Source organism: Oncorhynchus clarkii, chromosome 19, assembly GCF_045791955.1.
Source record: "Oncorhynchus clarkii lewisi isolate Uvic-CL-2024 chromosome 19, UVic_Ocla_1.0, whole genome shotgun sequence".
In the NCBI taxonomy this organism is placed as follows: Eukaryota; Metazoa; Chordata; class Actinopteri; order Salmoniformes; family Salmonidae; genus Oncorhynchus; species Oncorhynchus clarkii.
In genome coordinates this window covers 35,551,909-35,562,516 of record NC_092165.1, presented here as the reverse complement: position 1 = coordinate 35,562,516, position 10,608 = coordinate 35,551,909, and the positions used below count along the sequence as shown (strand labels likewise).

Sequence of the window (10,608 nt, the reverse complement as noted above, 5' to 3'; positions counted from 1 at the left end):
TGCATTGCGCTCACTAAAAAATGTATGAAACGGGATTCAAATCATTTCACTTAGTTGCTTAGTACTAGGCCTCTTATGCGATGCAATGGTCATCACACTGGATTAATGATCTACTAGTCGCACACATCTCAAAAAAAGTATACCAGACATTTTTACTGTGATTTTTTTGGACATAGGGGTCAATCAAAGCCTAAAATGTTGTGAGTGTGTGTGTCTACTGTATTTGTGTATCATGACTGTAAAGACATTTTTTCTTTCACAATTTAACATTTGGTAAACAGCACCCTGGTAGGCTTCTGCAGCCTCCCTCTACCCATAATATCAAAGTTATTTTTGATAAGGCCGAAAATGAATTAAACGAATATTGAATGAATGTGTTTCAAACTGTTTGCTTCGAATGATTTGTACAGTACCTACTGAATCTCTCTATCTGACTGCGCATGAGAGCGCATCCGAATCAGTCAGAAAAGACGTGATACCGTAAAGTGTTGTGTACTCGTACGTACAAATTCAGGAGGAGGCTGAAGCATGGATGGCTTGACTGCGTTTTGCAAGCTACGGGTAGACGTCTAGATTGGATCAAATTATTCCACACTTTTTCTTTGTGTTTGTATGATTCCATTGCGCCACAGACAGAAGGACCGCTTTTCCCCCAGTGCGTAAGTGAACCACATTTTTTGGTGATCTATTGAGTGGAGGCAAGTTAATTTTTGACCTAACTTCTGAGTTCTTGGATTACTTGGTGGGGGGCCAAGGGAACTGGCAATGGGAGCGTGCCTTTGCTGTGCCTCGTACATTTTTATAGCCTGGTGCCAAGGGACAACAACAACATGGGAAGCGGTAGTAGTCGTGGAAAGAAAGTTGCACCTGGGAGTGTCAACGAGATAAACGCATTCAAAGGAGATGACAACACAGTCCATGTTTCGAAAGAGGAAAGTCACTTGTTCAAACCATTGAATATACCCAAATTGACGAACTTCAATCAGTCACGAAACATAACGCAACAACTAGACTGCCACAGTGAAGGACACGACTCGGAATTTTCAGCAGAGGATGATGACATTGATGTGGAACTGGACCGGGTTCTAGAGGAATATGACAATCGGGAATTGCGTTCCAAAAGGAAAACGTTTGAAAATACGTTTTTAATCGGGTCAGACGCGCATGGATTCTGTAATTCCAAACGGGTCCACAATGAAAGCGATTTCAATTCAACCCCTCACTTGCAGAGTTCTGAGTTTTCGGAAGGGACGGGGGTACATTGTCCATATAACGGTTCTGTAGGAGTCATCAACAAGGACAAGCATGTCTTTCACCACATTTCAAAAGATACACAGATTCAGTTCCCAAGCGCCACTCAGGAAAATGTAAGAATATTATTTTAGCTCATTCTGAACAGTGGTGATCCACGAGCATAATCAAATTGACAGCATTTGATTTATTATTTCCTGTTATATAAAATGTTAAAATTACTTAACCAATGGCATTGGTAACTGATTACATTTTTGTATTGTAAAGTTTTCTGCAAACCATACACAGTGCTTTCAGAAAGAATTCACACCCCTTGACAAATGTTGTTGTGTTACTAAATGGGATTAAAATGGATTGAATTGTCATTTTTGTGTGCGAATGATCTACAGAAAATTCACTGCAATGTCAAAGTGGAAGAATTTTTTAAATATATTTTTTTATTAATAGAAAATATAATCGAATATATTTTGATTAGATAAGTATTCAACCCCCTGAGTCAATACATGTTACAATCATGTCTGGCAGCAATTACAGCTGGGAGTCCTGGTAAAAATCTCAAATAACTTTGCACACCTAGATTGAACAACATTGACAAATCTTTCTAAAAAATATTTGTCAAGCTCTGTCAAGTTGGTTGTTGATCATTGCTAGACAGACATTTTTTCTAATTACTTCGCCACTATGGCCTATTTATTGCCTTACCTCCTTACTTCATTTGCACACACTGTATACAGATTTTCTATTGTGTTATTGACTGTACGTTTGTTTAGTCCATGTGTAACTCTGTGTTGTTGTTTTTGTTGCACTGCTTTGCTTTGTATTGGCCAGGTCACAGTTGTAAATGAGAACTTGTTCTCAACTGGCCTACCTGGTTAAATAAAGGTGAAATAAACAAAAAATATAAATATATTATTTACAAGTATTGCCATAAATTTCCAAGACGATTTAATTAAGTCAAAACTGTAACAAGGCCATTCAGGAACATTCAATGACATCTTGGTAAACAACTCCAGTGTATATTTGGCCTTGTGTTTTAGGTTATTGTCTTGCTGAACAGTGAATTTGTCTCCCAGTGTCTGTTGGAAAGCAGACTGAACCAGGTCTTCCTCTGACTTTGCCTGTGCTTAGCTCTATTCCGTTTCTTTTTATCCTAGATACTCCGTAGTTCTTGCCGATGACAAGCATACTCATAACATGATGCAGGCACCACAATTCTTGAAAATATGAAGAGTGGTACTCAGTGATGTGTTGGATTGGATTTTCCCCAAATATAACACTTTGTATTCAGGACAAAAAGTACATTTCTTTGCCATTTTTTTTGCAGTATGACTTTAGTGCCTTATTGCAAACAGGATGCAATGTTTGTATTTGTATTGTAATTGTATTATGTACAGGCTTCCTTCTTTCCATTCTGTAATTTATGTTAGTATTGTGGATGAACTACAATGTTGTTGATCCATCCTCAGTTATCTCCTATCACAGCAATTAAACTCTGACATTGGCCTCATGGTGAAATCCCTGAGCGGTTTCCTTTCTCTTTAGGAAAGGTGCCTGTATCTTTGCGGTGACTGGGTGTATGGATACACCATCCAAAGTGTAACATTAATAACTGCATCATGCTGAAAGGGATATTCAAAGTCTGCTTCTTTTTTTACCCATCTACTAAAAATACAACTTATGTGACTTGTTAAATCTGAAATCTGTAACTTTTTGGGCGACCCGACCAAATTCACATAGAAAGTGTGTTATGGATCCGTCATTCTCATTGAAAATAAGTTTATGAAACGGTAGATCTGTTCTGTGTATGCTATTTCTATTCTTCCCATTCTTACGTTTAGTTTTTGCATCTTTTGCTTGCAGTTTTGTACACTAGCTGAAAATACAATATTTTTAATTATTGAAAATATATTTCACAGCAGTTTAGATGGCACAATGATTCTCTACACTACACATTGCTTGTTTTGTCACATAGACTAAAATTAGGCAAACTATTAGAATTTTAGCAACCAGGATATGGCAGAAACATTTCTGCATATTGCACCTTTAAGCACATTTTTACTCCTGAACTCATCTAGCCTTGCCGTAACAAAAGGGTTGAATACTTATAGACTCAAGACATTTCAGCTATTCATTTTTTATTAATTTGTAAACTTGTCTAAAACATAATTCCACTTCGACATTATGGGGTATTGTTTGTAGATCATTTAAACAAAATCTAAATGTTATCCATTTTAATTTGAGTCTGTAACACAACAATGTGGAAAAAGTCAAGGGGTGTGAATACTTTCTGAAGGGACTGTATGGTGTTCTCTGACAACTCTATTGTCAAAACTCTCAACAGGACTTATTGACAAAGGGAACTTGGGTGGAATCAGTGCCTCGCTCAGAATCAGACTCGTAAGTAACTGCTGATCGGGCAAGATCAAATTCACCTTGAGCATAACAAAATACCAAGCCTTTGGGCAGATCAGATTAGTTACATGTCAGCAAACCACTTGCAAACAACTGCTTTATTGTGGCTAATTTATGTAGATACTTTTCAACATGAGAACATGCTATAAAAAAGATGATGATTAAATATTGAATTACACTTTGAAATTATTGTGGAATAGGCCTAGGCTATATTGCCTCTATGATGCACATTACACACTGACTGTATCCATTACGCATCACAATTTGGTCCAAAGTTTCATCTATAAAACTATTGCTTTAATCTAGTCCCATTTCTGAAACTGTCTCTGCGAGTCAATTTCTTGTTATAACCATTTCTGACATATCTCTCTGTTCCTTCCCAGAGTCCCTGATGATAGCCATGGCCCCTCTCTTTCCACGCCCGTCACCCTGTATGATGGATCAGAAGTGGACCTGATGGAGACCATAGAGAGAGAGTTTAGTTGACCCCACAGGAGAGACTGGTGGCAACCTGCTCACATTTCCTGCATTCACTTTTGGAGAAGCACATTGCTCATTTTAAAGATGTACTATATTGCTCAAATTCTAATAGTTCGCCTAAGTTCAGTTTATGTGTCAAAACAAGCATGTTTAGTGTAAGGAATCATTGTACCATCTAAATCGCTGTGAAATATATTTACGATAACCAAAAATATAGTATTTTCAGCTGTTTGAAGCTGGTGTACAAAACCGCAAGAAAACTGGGAAGCATAGAAGCAATGAATTGGAGCACATAGAACAGATCTACCACTCCTTAGACTTGCTTCCGATGACAATAACAGATCTATGACACAAATTTCTATGTCAATTTGGTCGGGTCCCCCCAAAATGCAGGACAACTTTTGAACCAAAGATTTTTTATTTTTTTGTTATGAATTGATGATTGGTGCTGTAGCAGTCAGTTGAAAAACAATACTGCATTTGCAGCACCATGCAGGGCACCCACCACCAACTAATTTACTAAACTATGAATTTTCTCCATGGTTATGTCTCTCAATGGCTAATAGACAGAACCATCAATTTCCATGTGGAATTCAACATCAAATCGGACCACAAAAATGCTGAAGGAACAATTCTTTCCACGGTCTTATAAATATTTGTCATTGAGCAATGTACTTGTGGTTTTGTATTCTTACTGTTGCATAACGTTAGAGTAAAAGAGCTGAAGGACGTTGCACTCATTTCCACAAGGCTTATGGGCATGCTATACTAGTAGAAGGAAAGTCATATTTGTTCTCTCCATGCCTACTTTTGAAAGGTATGTGCTAGGTTTGTGTATTTATGTTTCATTTCCTGACCACAGTTCCTGCGGTCTTTCCGCCCTTCCTCAGAAGGAATATACAGCAGCAGTGGTGATTTTAAAATTCAAATATTGACTGGCCAAACTCAATCAACAAAGCTCATATGCATCAAAACCAGTACACTACACTGGCAACACATTGAATGCACTTATAACCAATCCCAGAAATGAGTTTTGAGCCACATACACAAACTTTATAACTTTTGGGTTACGATCAGTGTATGGCTACTTCCCATATCTTTAGCTCTTTGCACAGAAGGCCACTGTAGTCGAGTATACTGTTATGGAGTAAACTAGCTAGTCATCGCTCTGCAATATAACAACACTTTGCATGTCTGCCTGCCTGTTACAAAATAACCCGGTTAACAATATGCAACATTTAGAACGCTATTTCTTCGCTTCATCTATTGCACAGTTAGTTCGGATATGATATATTGTTGTGACAGGAAATAACAGATTTGCATGCAAATCTCTTGGATATTGGTGGCGCTCCGCCCCACCTGCCTCACGTGATGCATCGGCAGCAGGATTTTAGAGGAGCTCGATGTGGCCCCTTTGTTGGCAACTCACTTTCCACTGAAAGAGAGAAATCCAGTCACAGATCTTCAGTTCTACTACCCCACTGTGGTGAGATACAGGAATTGCATCTGCACACATATCCATTTACACGCAATATATTTGTGGCGAAATCTGCACGGAGCATTCACCGTGCACTGCCACTTTAAGAGCGCATGAGCAGTAAGGAAGGAGAAAATAAAGAGAGCTCGTTCAGCTCTTTGGGGAGGGGCTCTTTGGTGGCGCGACAGTTTGATTGTGTGTGCTGTGCTGCATAAGTTTTGTTTGTTTTCAGTGTGTGTAGTTTATAGAGTATTTAACTCAATCATCGGTGTAATCGCTCTAGGTCGTGGTTGTTTTCGTTTGGGACCACGCCCGTTATGGATCGCATGGATTAGTAGCAACATTGTTGCGAAGCTTTAACATACAAACCATCGGACAGTCAGACAGTACACCTGCACGCCTGAAGACCACAGCTAAGATCTCTCTTGTTCTCTTTCTCTTTTTCTCTTCCCTCTATCGTTCCAGTGCTTTACCCTTCAACAGACTCTCTATTTTTCCAATGCACTTCCCATTGAAGTTCATTAGAGCTGGACTATTATTGCCCTGCCAGAAGTATTTGGACATTTCAGTTAAAAGGGAGGTTGCTTGCAAATTGTGTATTGTTATGTGAACTGTATTGAGATGTACTAATGACATGTGGCCGAGAAGACTGGACATTTTTAAGGCCTTTGTTTCGATGAACACCCCCCACATTCATACCCTTTGCACTCATCCACTAGAAAATAATACAGATTATTGCAAATCCTATGTTGATGACTGGGTTCGTTCTTGTATGAAGTTGCTGTTGAATTGCTATGCCATTATTAGTATTAGTATTATTGTATGAGGTATTCTTGTTTGGGTTACCCCTGTGCTGTGATGTGGGTTTTATGGTGTGTATTCTCTTTTCTCTCCACTGGTAAACTCTGGTAAACAGGCTACACTCTAGGCAGTCTCTTCTGCTGATGTGTGTGGGTCTGGTAGTGGTTCTCTCTAGTCTACTCTTTTCCTTTCGGCATGGTTAATACCTGCCTGGCGCCCGAACAAAAGCTTTCTTTACCCCTCTCTAATAAATACCGCTACAGAATTGGCGCCCGAACAGGGACTTGAAGAGAAACACCCATGACACCATCCACACAAGGTTGAATCATGTCTTTTGTTGGAACCCCATACTGTGTCAATGTGGACACACCTGATGGTAATCATGTTCGGGATTCTTTCATTCAGGAAGGACTCGATGAACTAATGGAGTTGGATAGCACTGCCCCTAATCCCCAGGCTTCTGGCTCACCTATAACATCTCCACCCTTACCCTCTCCTCAAACCCTTCCGGTTACCCTGTCCAGAGAGACTGGGAGAGGTGTCTCTGTGATCCCTGGACAACTGGAACATCAATGGACACACACCAATCATAGTTTGACAATGCAGGAGAATGCCATTCGCAAACTCAGTGAATGTGTGGAGGCTCATCAGACAGATGTGCAGAGGAGGTTGGATTACCTTCCCTGTCAAATGGAGGAAAACCAACAACAAATTGTTCAGAGACAGAAATATTTACAAGATTCTCTGAAGCAGGATATTCAAGGAAAACTGCACCGGTTCAAAACACAAATGGAAACTAACCATCATCAAGTCATACTCTTTCTTGAGGACGAACAAAAACAGAGAGCAGAGGAGTCAGCCTCTGTTGTGAAGGGAGTGTGTTCTTATCTGAAGGAAGTTATGGAGGACATGAAGAACTCTCTCACAGGGGAACTACGATTTTTGATTGAACAGACTCAAAAGGACACCGTTAATGAGATGGAAAAAGCACAGAAGGCCACAGACCTTCAACTGGAAGGGCTGCACCAGGAGGTAATGCAGTGCTTTTCCCTTCTGGACAAATCTTCTGCACCTCCCTCAGGTTTTACCTCTGCCACTGGCTTGGCCAGTAAGGTAATAGGAACAGGTAGTACTACAAAAAACCCTCTGAAGATACTGTTAAACAACAGAACTCCTGCTGCCACTGTCATGCCTCCTCTAGAGCGCTCCCTCCCTATCAAACTCCTTTTCCCCACTTTTGGCAGCCCAGAAGATGTTGATCCACTGTTTTTCTTATCTAAGTGTAATGATTTTCTTTCTATCCGGCCCCTTACTGACTTGGAGGTTCTTGCCACCCTCCGCAGTGTTCTCCATGGTACAGCAAGAGACTGGTGGGAGATAGCCCGTGAACATGTGTCAACCTGGGAGGAGTTTCAAAAAATATTCCTCTTAGCCTTCCTCTCAGAGGACTATGGGGATGAACTGGCGGAACGTGTTCGTAACAGAGTCAAGGGTGAAGCAGAGCCAATACGGGACTTTGCCTTCTCCTATCGAGTTCTATGTAGGAGATGGAAGGCTGACATTACTGAGCAGGAGATGGTCAAACTCCTTCTTAAGAACATGGTTCCCCGCCTTGCTAGTCAACTTCGAGAACGTGTACAAAATGTGGATGATCTGGTGCGTCTTGGGACTCAGTTTGAGAAGGACTGGAAGCGCCACCTCCAAACTAAAAACCCGGTTCCCTCATCCCAGTATACCAATAACTCTCCTGGGGCTAAACCGTCTCAGATATTTGTACCCAAGATCCAGGACAAAAGTCCATTTATGTGTTGGAGGTGTAAAGTCCAACATCCTCCAGATTCTTGCCCGCTCTATGTCCAGCGTCAGGATTCAGGAAAAGGTCGGAAAGGACCGAAGACTGAAAGTCTAGACAGGCGTGGTGGCTTGCATACAATTGGGTCAGCCTTAATGCCCACCATGAAGCCTTTAGACAGCACAGCTAGCTGTCTTATTCCTATTCCGCAACAACTATTGGTTCCTCTGACTGTTAGGAACTGGAGAGGGAAGGCCATAATCGACACAGGGGCATCTTACACCCTGATGTAAGAGGCCCTGTGGCAGAACATGGCATTACCTCATGAGGAGCTACGAACATGGGAGGAGGGACCATTGTACTTGGCCAATGGAGAACCTACCACTCCCTTGGGCTGGATTAGTATAATAATACAACTGCATGGTGAGACTATTAACCTTCCTGTGGCAATTCTTGCAGATTCAAGCCTTGCATTTGCTGTAGTCCTTGGCCTAGACTTCCTGTTCTTCAGTGGACTGACCATCTCGATGTCCGAACCCTCCTATCGGCTGCACTCTGACTATTCTCAGCCTCATCCATTTCAACCTGGTAATGCACTGATTTCAGGTTGGAGCCTGCTACATTATGCAGAGTCCGGACAAGGTCAAGTCAGAGACAGAGAAAATATAAAGAGACAAAGACAAAAACATGTTCCACCAGTGAAGTCTGAGAACCCAACTATCACCCTGATTACCGCCGTACCCCCCCTTCTATCCGAGAGCAAAAGCAAACCTGATGCTGATTTCTACATCAAACAAGTGGTGGAACAGGCATGTGTGTCGGATGATGAAAGGTGGCAGCTATCCCAGATGTTGGACGTGAACAGTGAGGTCTGTACTCTTACACTCGACCGTACAACCGTCTTCAAACAAAATCTATACCCGGCATGAGGTCCCCATTAAGCAGCGTCCCTACAGGCTGTCCCCCGCCAAACTGGCCATTCTCAATGAACAGCTCAAAAGCATGTTGGAGAATGGAATTGTGGAACCTTCTTTTTCCGGATGGGCTTCTCCGGTTGTCCTGATTCCTAAGAAAGATGGTGGATATCGATTCTGTGTGGACTACAGGAAGCCGAATGCCATAACAGAAAGCGATGCCTACCCTCTACCAAACATAAATGACATACTGGAATCTCTGGCAGGAGCATCCATCTTTAGTAATCTGGATCTGAACAGTGGCTATTGGCAGGTGTCAATGGATCCCGCTAGTCAGGACAAGACTGCCTTTGTCACCCCTGCTGGTTTGTACTCCTTCAAAGTCATGCCTTTTGGTTTGAAGAATGCTCCAGCAACCTTCCAAAGGTTGATGGAGACTGTCCTGAGAGATCTGAGGGGTAGAAATTGTCTTGTTTATCTGGATGACATCATAATCTACTCCTCCTCTGTCGCGGATCATCTGCAAGACATTCAGTCCGTCTTCGACAGACTAAAGGCTGCAGGTTTGACCTTGAACTTGAAGAAGTGTAGTTTCTGTCTGCCAGAACTCAAGTTCCTTGGACATGTGGTTAATGCTGAAAGTATCCATGCAGATCCAGCCAAAGTTGCAGCCGTGCAGGAATTCCCAATTCCCACATCCCTCAAGGCTGTTCAGCGGTTTCTGGGTATGGCTGGATGGTACCACAGGTTTGTGCCTGACTTTTCAAAGGTAGCCAAACCCCTCAATCACCTTAAGAAGAAAGGTGTGAAATTCCAATGGACCCCTGCATGCCAAGGTGCATTTGAAGCACTCAAAAACAGTCTAATTACTCTTCCAGTGCTTGGACATCCTAACCTGAATGCTCATTTCATTGTGTACACGGATGCAAGTCAAACAGGACTTGGAGCAGTCTTGGCTCAACAAACAGGACTTGGAACAGAAGAAGTTCTTGCCTATGCAAGTCGCACCCTTAATTCAGCCGAGAGGAATTATTCAACGACTGAAAGGGAATGCCTCGCTGTGGTCTGGGCTTTGGAGAAATGGAGCTACTACTTGGAGGCAAAGATCTTCACCGTTGTCACAGACCATGCTGCTCTGCAGTGGGTTCTGGCATCAGGCAAGACCAACAGCCGTCTTATTCGCTGGTCTATCAGACTGCAGAAGTTTGACTTCATCATTGAGTATCGCAAAGGAAAACTGAACGTTGTACCAGATGCCCTTTCTTGGATTACAGAGACTGCCAATGTTTGTCCTCCCTTGTGCAGTACCTATACTACCGCTAAATGTCTGGATGATTCCTTTCCTCTGGATGATGAGTGTATGGAGAGCACAGCAGAAGGATGCTGCCATCATGGCGATCCACAAGAGTCTGTCTGAAGAAGACTCCAAGAGTCGCTTCAATGATAAGTATAGCATAATTCAAGATAAAGTGTATCGAAAA

The 10,608-nt window shown here is 41.9% G+C and overlaps 1 long non-coding RNA gene across 1 annotated transcript; it reads left to right on the top strand.

The window, feature by feature from the left end:
- The first annotated feature begins 514 nt into the window (after positions 1-514).
- On the top strand, positions 515-6,367 carry LOC139374225 (uncharacterized). Its single transcript, XR_011627649.1, has 3 exons — positions 515-1,367; positions 3,593-3,648; positions 4,047-6,367. It is a non-coding gene; the product is annotated as an uncharacterized lncRNA (long non-coding RNA).
- Positions 6,368-10,608: the final 4,241 nt, after the last annotated feature.